Genomic DNA, 9,399 nt, shown 5'->3' with positions numbered 1-9,399 from the left:
TATAGTTTAAGTCCCCAATTAGTTGGAATATTTGACTTCGGATATAAGGATAATTTGACGAGGACACTCGCACTTTATATTTATGACTGATGGACGGTTATGGACAAAAACCAGATGGACATATCGAATAATCCAGGACAAAGGACAATTAACCCATGATAATAAACTAAAATCAACACGTCAAACATCATGATTACGGAAGTTTAAATAAGCATAATTCCTTTATTTTATATCTCATCGCACTTTTATTTACTATCATTTTATTTATCGCACTTTTAATTATCGTACTTTTTAATTATCGCAATTTTATTTACTGTCATTTTATTTATCGCACTTTTAATTATCGTACTTTTTAATTATCGCAATTTTATTTACCGCCATTTTATTTATCGCACTTTAATTTATCGCACTTTAATTATTGTCATTTACTTTACGCTTTAAATTAAGTTATATTTATTTTTAATATTTTACATTAGGTTTTAACTGCGACTAAATTTTAAAATCGACAAACCAGTCATTAAACGGTAAAACCCCCTTTTTATAATAATAATACTACTTATATTTATATATATATTTATACAAATATAGTTTTTAAAAATATAGCGATAAACTTGGCTAGTTCCCTGTGGACGAACCGGACTTACTAAAAACGACATTACTGTACGATTAGGTACACTGCCTATAAGTGTTGTAGCAAAGTTTAGGTATATCCACTCTATAAATAAATAAATAACTTGTGTAAAATTGTATCGTATTTAATAGTATTTTGTAGTAAAAATATAACTATTTCGTATACACCTCTACGCACATCAAGTATTTTTGGCACCGCTGCCGGGGACTTCTTAAACGCCCGAAGCGTAACCCTATAAAAAAAGATTTTTAATTTACTTTTGTAAAAATACGTTTTAAATATTAAAAATATAAAAATATAAAAAGAAAAACAAAATATATATATTTTTTAAAGAGTTCATTTAAAATATATAAAATTATAAAGTATTTCTATTTTTTTTTAGTTTTTAAAGTATAAGTTTTTATTTATTTTATATAAATATTTTATAAGTTAAAAACAGAAGAAAAAAAAAGTAAAAAAGTAAAATAAAATAAAAATATACGTTGAACCTGTAAATTTTGAACCTGCATGTGAACTGAACCTAACCCTCATGCGATCGCATGAAGGTTCAGTTATAAATCTATGCGACCGCATGGTTCAGTCTGACACGTCTGGATTGATTCTGGTACAGCATTAATTACGGGGTATTATTAATAATTATTATTAAACAACCCTAATTAGGGTTTAATTTTTTTATTAGTTTTTAATATTAATTTTAGTTTTATTATTTTATTTGTAATATTAAGTGTTTTTATTATTATTAATTATATAAAATAATACTTTTATAAAATAAATAATATAAATATAATATTTTTATAAAAATTAGTAATTTTATCATTTTTTTGTCTCTTTTTATAAATTGTATATTTTTATTATTTAGTACGTAATTTGTATTTTTATCGCTCGTAAGTAGTTTTAAGATTTAGTATTTGCCGTAGTTATTTTTATTTCTAGATTTTTAGGCTTTACCGTAAAATCCCTTAAGTGCTTTTTCTTTAGATTAAGATTTAGGTACTTTAGAATTTTGCGACGCCGTTTTAAGATTTTAGTACTTTTTAAGTTATTGCCGTTTTGGATTTAGAATTCCTTTAAGCTTTAGTATCTTTAGACGTAAGTTTTCATTTTTAGTTTTTAGACTTTTAAGTTTCGACGCTGCATTTTATTATTTTTCGACGCTTATTTTTCGACCTTTTATTTTTCGACGTTTTTCGACGCACTCTTTTTCTTTCTTATTTCTCGATGCTCTAGTTTTAGGACATAGAATTTTCTATTTCTTCTCTAAAATTTCAAAACGAAAAAAATTATTTTAAGCGGTTAAATTGATAGACATCCAAAATTTTCTGGTTCGTAGTAATAGTTGAATTTGTTAGTGGGGTTGTGGGCTTCCGATTTAAAGGGTCCTGGCTACCTGCTGCATCTATTGGCTATTCGAAACGTGGGCAAAATTAGAAAAGTCTATTAATTTGATAACTTATATAATTTTTATCTTTTATAACTAATAGAAAATTCAGTGAATGCACCGAGCAAAACGTTCGCCACCTGTAACTCGATCAAGACATCTAGCCAATATTGTCGCCATTGATTTTTCTTTAGAATCGTCATCCAGTCGACCAAGTACTCCAATTCAAATTTCCGATAATCCATTTTTTGAACCCGACCTCACAATTGAGAATCCGGAGGATATTCGGGGACAATTCGAAGATCCTGAACCACTAATCATTCCTCCTGAACTACAAATCACTCATCTAAAGATTGTCGAGGAAGAAACCATTAAATCAGAATCCTCTAGTGATTCAGATTCAACAAATTCAATCATGGAGAATCTAGAACCTCTAAGTATGGAAGACCGAATGAGGGCTAAATGCACTGGCCAAGGTCACGCAATTACTCAACCAGACATTAATGCACCAGATTATGAAATCAAAGTACAAATCCTACACATGGTAACTAATCAATGCCAATTTAGTGGTGCGCCGAAGGAAGATCCAAACGAACATCTTCGTACCTTTAATAGGATCTGTACTCATTTAAAATCCGAGAAGTGGAGGATGAACAGATCTATCTCATGTTATTTCTCTGGACTTTAAAAGGAGAAGCCAAAGATTGATTAGAATCGTTACCTGAAGGGGCGATTGATACATGGGACATTTTAGTTGAAAAATTTCTTAAACAATTCTTTCCGGCATCTAAAGCCGTAAGACTTCAAGGAGAAATTGTTACGTTCACGCAAAAGCCAAATGAAACTTTATATGAAGCATGGACAAGATTTGGAAAGTTGTTAAGAGGATGTCCGCAACATGGTTTAGACACTTATCAAATAGTACAAATATTCTACTGATAATGCTAAAAACGAACATATATTTCATAGCATTATCCCTCAAGAAAGACAAGCTTTTAGTTGCAATTGTCCTATTTACAAGTGATATTCGTTTAAATAATAAAAGGTGAAGACAAAAGGCAGATTCGACGAATTGAAGACGCAAACGACCAAAAAGTTAAAAAGTACAAAGTACAATCAAAGAGGTTCAAAATATTGATAAGAAACGCCTAAAAATGACGAGAGTACAAGCCGTGAAATGCAAAGTACAAGATATTAAATTGTACAAAAGGACGTTCGAAAATCCGAAACCGGGACCAAAGTCAACTTTCAACGTACGACGCAACGGACTAAAAATTACAAGTCAACTATGCTCAAGAATATAATATAATATATAATTGATTATATATATTATTATATATTAAATATTTACGCAGCCCACGTTTTGGATCAATATGTGAGCTATAATCCAGACCTCCGCACTCGCGGAGTTCTGATGTATAAAAAAACCGCACTCACAGAGACCTACAGGAAAACGTGAGCCTATAAAAGGCAACGAATTCTGCACAACGAAAAACACATCTCTTTCTTTCCTATCTCTCACTCGTAATATATATATATATATATATATATATATATATATATATATATATATATATATATATATATATATATATATATATATATATATATATATATATATATATATATATATATATATATTATAATATTAATTTTAATAATAAGGGTATGTTAGCGAATGTTGTAAGGGTGTAAGTCGAAATTCTGTCCGTGTAACGCTACGCTATTTTTAATCATTGTAAGTTATGTTCAACCTTTTTAAATTAATGTCTCGTAGCTAAGTTATTATTATGCTTATTTAAGCCGAAGTAATCGTGATGTTGGGCTAAAATATTAAAGATTGGGTAATTGAGTTTTGTACCATAATTGGGGTTTGGACAAAAGAACCACACTTGTGGAAATTAGACTATGGGCTATTGATGGGCTTTATATTTGTTTAATTAAATGATAGTTTGTTAATTTAATATAAAGATTTACAATTGAACGTACCTATAAATAACCATCTACACTCGATCGGACACGATGAGTGGGATATTTATAAGTACTAATAATCGTTCATTTAACCGGACACGGGAATAGATTAATAGTTAATGGACTTATTAAAACAGGGGTGAATTATATACAAGGACACTTGGTGTAATTACAGTTTAAGTCCCCGATTAGTTGGAATATTTGACTTCGGATATAAGGATAATTTGACGAGGACACTCGCACTTTATATTTATGACTGATGGACTGTTATGGACAAAAACTAGACGGACATATTGAATAATCCAGGACAAAGGACAATTAACCCATGGTAATAAACTAAAATCAACACGTCAAACATCATGATTACGGAAGTTTAAATAAGCATAATTCCTTTATTTCATATTTAATTGCACTTTTAATTATCGCACTTTAATTTATTGTCATTTTAATTATCGCACTTTTATTTATCACAATTTCATTATCGTTATTTAATTTACGCTTTAAATTAAGTTATATTTATTTTTAATATTTTACTTTAGGTTTTAACTGCGACTAAAGTTTTAAAATCGACAAACCGGTCATTAAACGGTAAAACCCCCTTTTATAATAATAAAACTACTTATATTTATATATATATATATTTATTTACAAATATAGTTTCAAAAATATAGCGTTAAACTTGGCTAAGATCCCTGTGGAACGAACCGGACTTACTAAAACCTACACTACTGTACGATTAGGTACACTGCCTATAAGTGTTGTAGCAAGATTTAGGTATATCCACTCTATAAATAAATAAATATCTTGTGTAAAATTGTATCGTATTTAATAGTATTTTGTAGTAAAAATATAACTATTTCGTATACACCTCTACGCACATCAAGTATTTTTGGCGCCGCTGCCGAGGAAAGTTAAACGCCGAAAGCGCAACGCTATATAAAAAAAGATTTTTATTAAGTTTTAGTTTATTTTTGTAAAAATACGTTTTAAATATTAAAAATACAAAAATATAAAAAAATATCTATATATTTTTAAGAATTTGTTTAAAATATATAAAATTATAAAGTATTTCTATTTTTCAAATTATAAGTTTTTATTTATTTTATATAAATATTTTATAAAACAGCAAATTAAAATTAAAAGTAAAAAAATTAAATAGAACAAACTTAACCTTCAAAATTGCACCATTCTCGTTTGAACCTGAAACATCCGCACTCGCGGAGTTTTTCTGGCACGTGGCACCGCACTCGCGGAGCCTTCTGACAGGTCAAACCCTCAGCCAGCATTAATTACGGATTTAGGGTTAAATTTTTATTATTATTATTATTAAAACTAATTAGGTTTTATTATTTAATTAGTTTTTAGTTATTAGTTTTAAGTTTCAATTAATTTTGTAATTTAAGTTTTATCTAGTTTTATTAACTATTAAATTAATACTTTTATAAAATAAATAATATAGAAATAATATTTTTATAAAAATTAGTATTTTTATCATCTTTTTATAAATTGTATATTTTAATCGTTTAAATCATAATTTGTATATTTATCGTTCGTATTTAGTTTTAAGTCATAGTTTTTGCCATAGTTATTTTTATTTCTAGATTTTTAGGCTTTACCGTAAAATCCCTTAAGTGCTTTTTCTTTAAAGATTTAGGTGCTTTAGAATTTTGCGACGCCGTTTTAAGATTTTAATACTTTTTAAGTTATTACCGTTTTGGATTTAGAATTCCTTTTAAGCTTTAATATTTTTAGACGCAACTTTTAATTCTTAGTTTTTAGACTTTTAAGTTTCGACGCGCTACGTTCTTTTTATTATTTTTTGACCTTTTATTTTTCGACGCGCTCTTTTTCTTTCTTATTTCACGACGCTCTAGTTTTTAGGACATAGAATTTTCTATTTCTTCTCTAAAATTTCTTTAAACAAAAAATTATTTTAAGTGGTTAAATTGATAGACATCCTAAATTTTCTGGTTCGTAGTAATAGTTGGATTTGTTAGTGGCTGAGTTGTGAGCTTCCGATTTAAAGGGTTCTGGCTCCCTGCTACATCTTTTGGCTATTCAAAACGTGGGCAAAAGCAAAAAAGTCTATTAATTGGATAACTTATATAATTTTTCTTTCTTTTTAAAACTAATAGGATATTCAGTGAATGCACCGAGCAAAACGTTCACCACCTTTTATACGTTCACCGCCTGTAACTCGATCAAGACATCTAGCCAATATTGTTGCCGTTGATTTTTCTTTAGAATCGTCATCCAGTCGACCAAGTACTCCAATTCAAATTTCCGATACTCCATTTTTTGAACCCGACCTCACAATTGAGAATCCGGAGGATATTCAGGGACAATTCAGAGATCCTTAACCATTAATCTTTCCTCTGGAACCACCAATCATTCAAACAGAGATTGTCGAGGAACAACCCGTTAAATCAGAATCCTCTAGTGATTCAGATTCAACAAATTCAATCATGGAAAATCTGGAACCTCTAAGTATGGAAGACCGAATGAGAGCTAAACGCACTGGCCAAGGTCATGCAATTACTCAACCAGACATTAATGCGCCAGATTATGAAATCAAGGGACAAATCCTACACATGGTAACTAATCAATGCCAATTTAGTGGTGCACCGAAGGAAGATCCAAACGAACATCTTCGTACTTTTAATAGGATCTGTACACTATTTAAAATCCGAGAAGTGAAGGATGAACAGATATATCTCATGTTATTTCCCTGGACTTTAAAGGGAGAAGCCAAAGATTGGTTAGAATCGTTACCTGAAGGGGCGATTAATACATGGGATGTTTTAGTTGAAAAATTTCTTAAACAATTCTTTCTGGCATCTAAAGCCGTGAGACTTCAAGGAGAAATTGTTACGTTCACACAAAAGCCAAATGAAACTTTATATGAGGCTTGGACAAGATTTGGAAAGTTATTGAGAGGATGTCCGCAGCATGGTTTAGACACTTGTCAAATAGTACAAATATTCTACCAAGGATGCGACATCACTACACGAAAAGACATCGATATAGCAGCTGGTGGTTCCATTATGAAGAAAACCGCAACTGACGCTTACAAAATTATTGATAACACTGCTTCCCACTCACATGAGTGGCATCAAGAAAAAGATATCATTAGATCATCTAAAGCAGCTAGAGCCGATTCTAGCCATGACTTAGGATCTATTTCCGCAAAGATTGATGCTGTCGAGAGACGAATCGAAAAGATGACTAAAGATATTCACTCAATACGAAGTAGTTGTGAGCAGTGTGGAGGACCACATTTGACAAAAGATTGTCTTAGTATTGAACAAACAATGGAACAAAGAGAGAATATTTCATACATAAACCAAAGGCCTGGAAATAATTATCAGAATAATTATCAACCGCCAAGACCGATCTACAATCAAAATCAGAATTATAACCGAACTGTTCCATACAACAATCAACAAGGTCCTATCAATCAACAAGTATCTAATAATACTTACAATCAGCGAAGACCTATTTTTCAAAACAAACCATCACAAACCGATGATAAAAAGCCAAATTTAGAAGATATGATGTTGAAGCTAGTTGAATCTCAAACTCAGTTTTTCACATCTCAGAAACAAACCAATGAACAAAATGCTCAAGCATTTAGAAATCAACAAGCTTCTATTCAAAATTTAGAACAAGAAGTAAGCAACCTAGCAAGGTTAATAGGTGAAAGAAAATTGGGAAGTCTACCTAGTGATACAAATGGTAACCCCAGGAATGAAACAGCTAAATCCATTACCACAAGAAGTGATATTACACTTAAACCACCTGAAATGCCTGTAATTTCTGATGACTCTATTCCTACTCCACAAGAACCACAACCTGAGCAAGATAAGGAAACAGAACCGATAGTTGAAAAGGTTAATGAAGATAACACAGTTAAGGCAAAGCCTTATGTTAAACTATACCAACCACCACTTCCTTACCCGAGTAAAATGAGAAAAGAGAGACTTGAAGCCGAGCAATCTAAATTCTTGGATATGTTTAAACAAATAAATGTCAATCTTCCTTTCATTGATGTAATTTTAGGAATGCCTAGATATGCTAAATTTCTGAAAGATCTAATCACAAATAGAAAGAAAATGGAAGAACTCTCGGCTGTTACAATGAATGCTAATTGTTCTGCAGTGCTATTGAATAAGATACCAGAAAAACTTTCAGATCCAGGAAGTTTCATAATTCCATGTTTTCTGGGTAGTCTTAGTTCAATAGAAGCATTGGCAAACTTAGGTGCTAGTATAAATCTAATGACGTATTTAATATACGCTAAACTAGACCTTGGAAAATTGAAACCAACACGAATAAGCATACAACTAGCCGATCGGTCAGTAAAATATCCTAGAGGGATAATGAAAAACATGCTAGTTAAAGTTGGTACTTTAGTATTTCCAGTAGATTTTGTTATTCTGGACATGGAAGAAGATTCTCGAGTTCCACTCATATTAGGAAGACCATTCTTAAACACGGCTAAAGCAATAATAGACGTGTTCGGTAAGAAACTGACCCTAATTATAGAGGACGAGAGTGTTACCTTTTCTGTTGATAGAGCCATGCAACAACCGCAATCTGCAGATGATACATGTTATTATATTCAAACTATAGATTCACATGCAGAATTGTTAGAAGAATTTCCAGAATTACAAGGAACAGGAGAATGTTCTTTAGGAGAAGGAACTGAACCAATTGATGAAGTTGAAATGATAGCCGCACTTATGGCTAATGGATATGAACCAACAACAGAAGAACTTCAAATACTAAAAGAAGAAGACAGATATCGATACAAATCATCGATAGAAGAACCACCGACATTAGAGTTAAAGCCACTTCCAAACCATTTGGAATATGCTTATTTACATGGTGAATCTGAATTACCTGTAATAATATCATCTTCTCTTACTGAAAATGAAAAATCTCAACTCATTGCTGTGCTAAAAGCTCATAAACCAGCTATTGCATGGAAGATTCATGATATTAAAGGATTAAGTCCTTCGTATTGCACACATAAAATCCTTATGGAAGAAGGTCATAAAACGTATGTGCAACACCAACGAAGACTAAATCCTAATATGCAAGATGTTGTTAATAAAGAAATTATTAAACTGCTTGATGCAGGTTTAATTTATCCAATCTCTGATGGTCCATGGGTAAGCCCAGTTCAATGCGTACCTAAGAAGGGTGGCATGACTGTCATCACTAATGAGAAAAATGAGCTTATTCCTACTAGGACTGTAACAGGATGGCGTGTTTGTATTGATTATAGAAAATTAAATGACGCCACCAGAAAAGATCACTTTCCCTTACCTTTCATTGATCAAATGTTGGAAAGATTAGCCGGGAACAGTTACTATTGTTTTCTTGATGGTTTTTCCAGATATTTTCAAATTCCAAT

At 31.1% G+C, this 9,399-nt stretch overlaps 1 non-coding gene across 1 annotated transcript; it reads right to left on the bottom strand.

The window, feature by feature from the left end:
• Nucleotides 1-2,807: 2,807 nt before the first annotated feature.
• On the bottom strand, nt 2,808-2,914 carry LOC139850956 (small nucleolar RNA R71). Its single transcript, XR_011760328.1, has one exon. It is a non-coding gene; the product is annotated as a small nucleolar RNA R71 (small nucleolar RNA).
• Nucleotides 2,915-9,399: the final 6,485 nt, after the last annotated feature.

The sequence above is a fragment of the Rutidosis leptorrhynchoides genome, chromosome 5 (genome assembly GCF_046630445.1).
Source record: "Rutidosis leptorrhynchoides isolate AG116_Rl617_1_P2 chromosome 5, CSIRO_AGI_Rlap_v1, whole genome shotgun sequence".
Taxonomy (NCBI): domain Eukaryota; kingdom Viridiplantae; phylum Streptophyta; class Magnoliopsida; order Asterales; family Asteraceae; genus Rutidosis; species Rutidosis leptorrhynchoides.
Note: the sequence above shows the minus strand (reverse complement) of the source record. Positions and strands in the feature narration are given on the sequence as shown.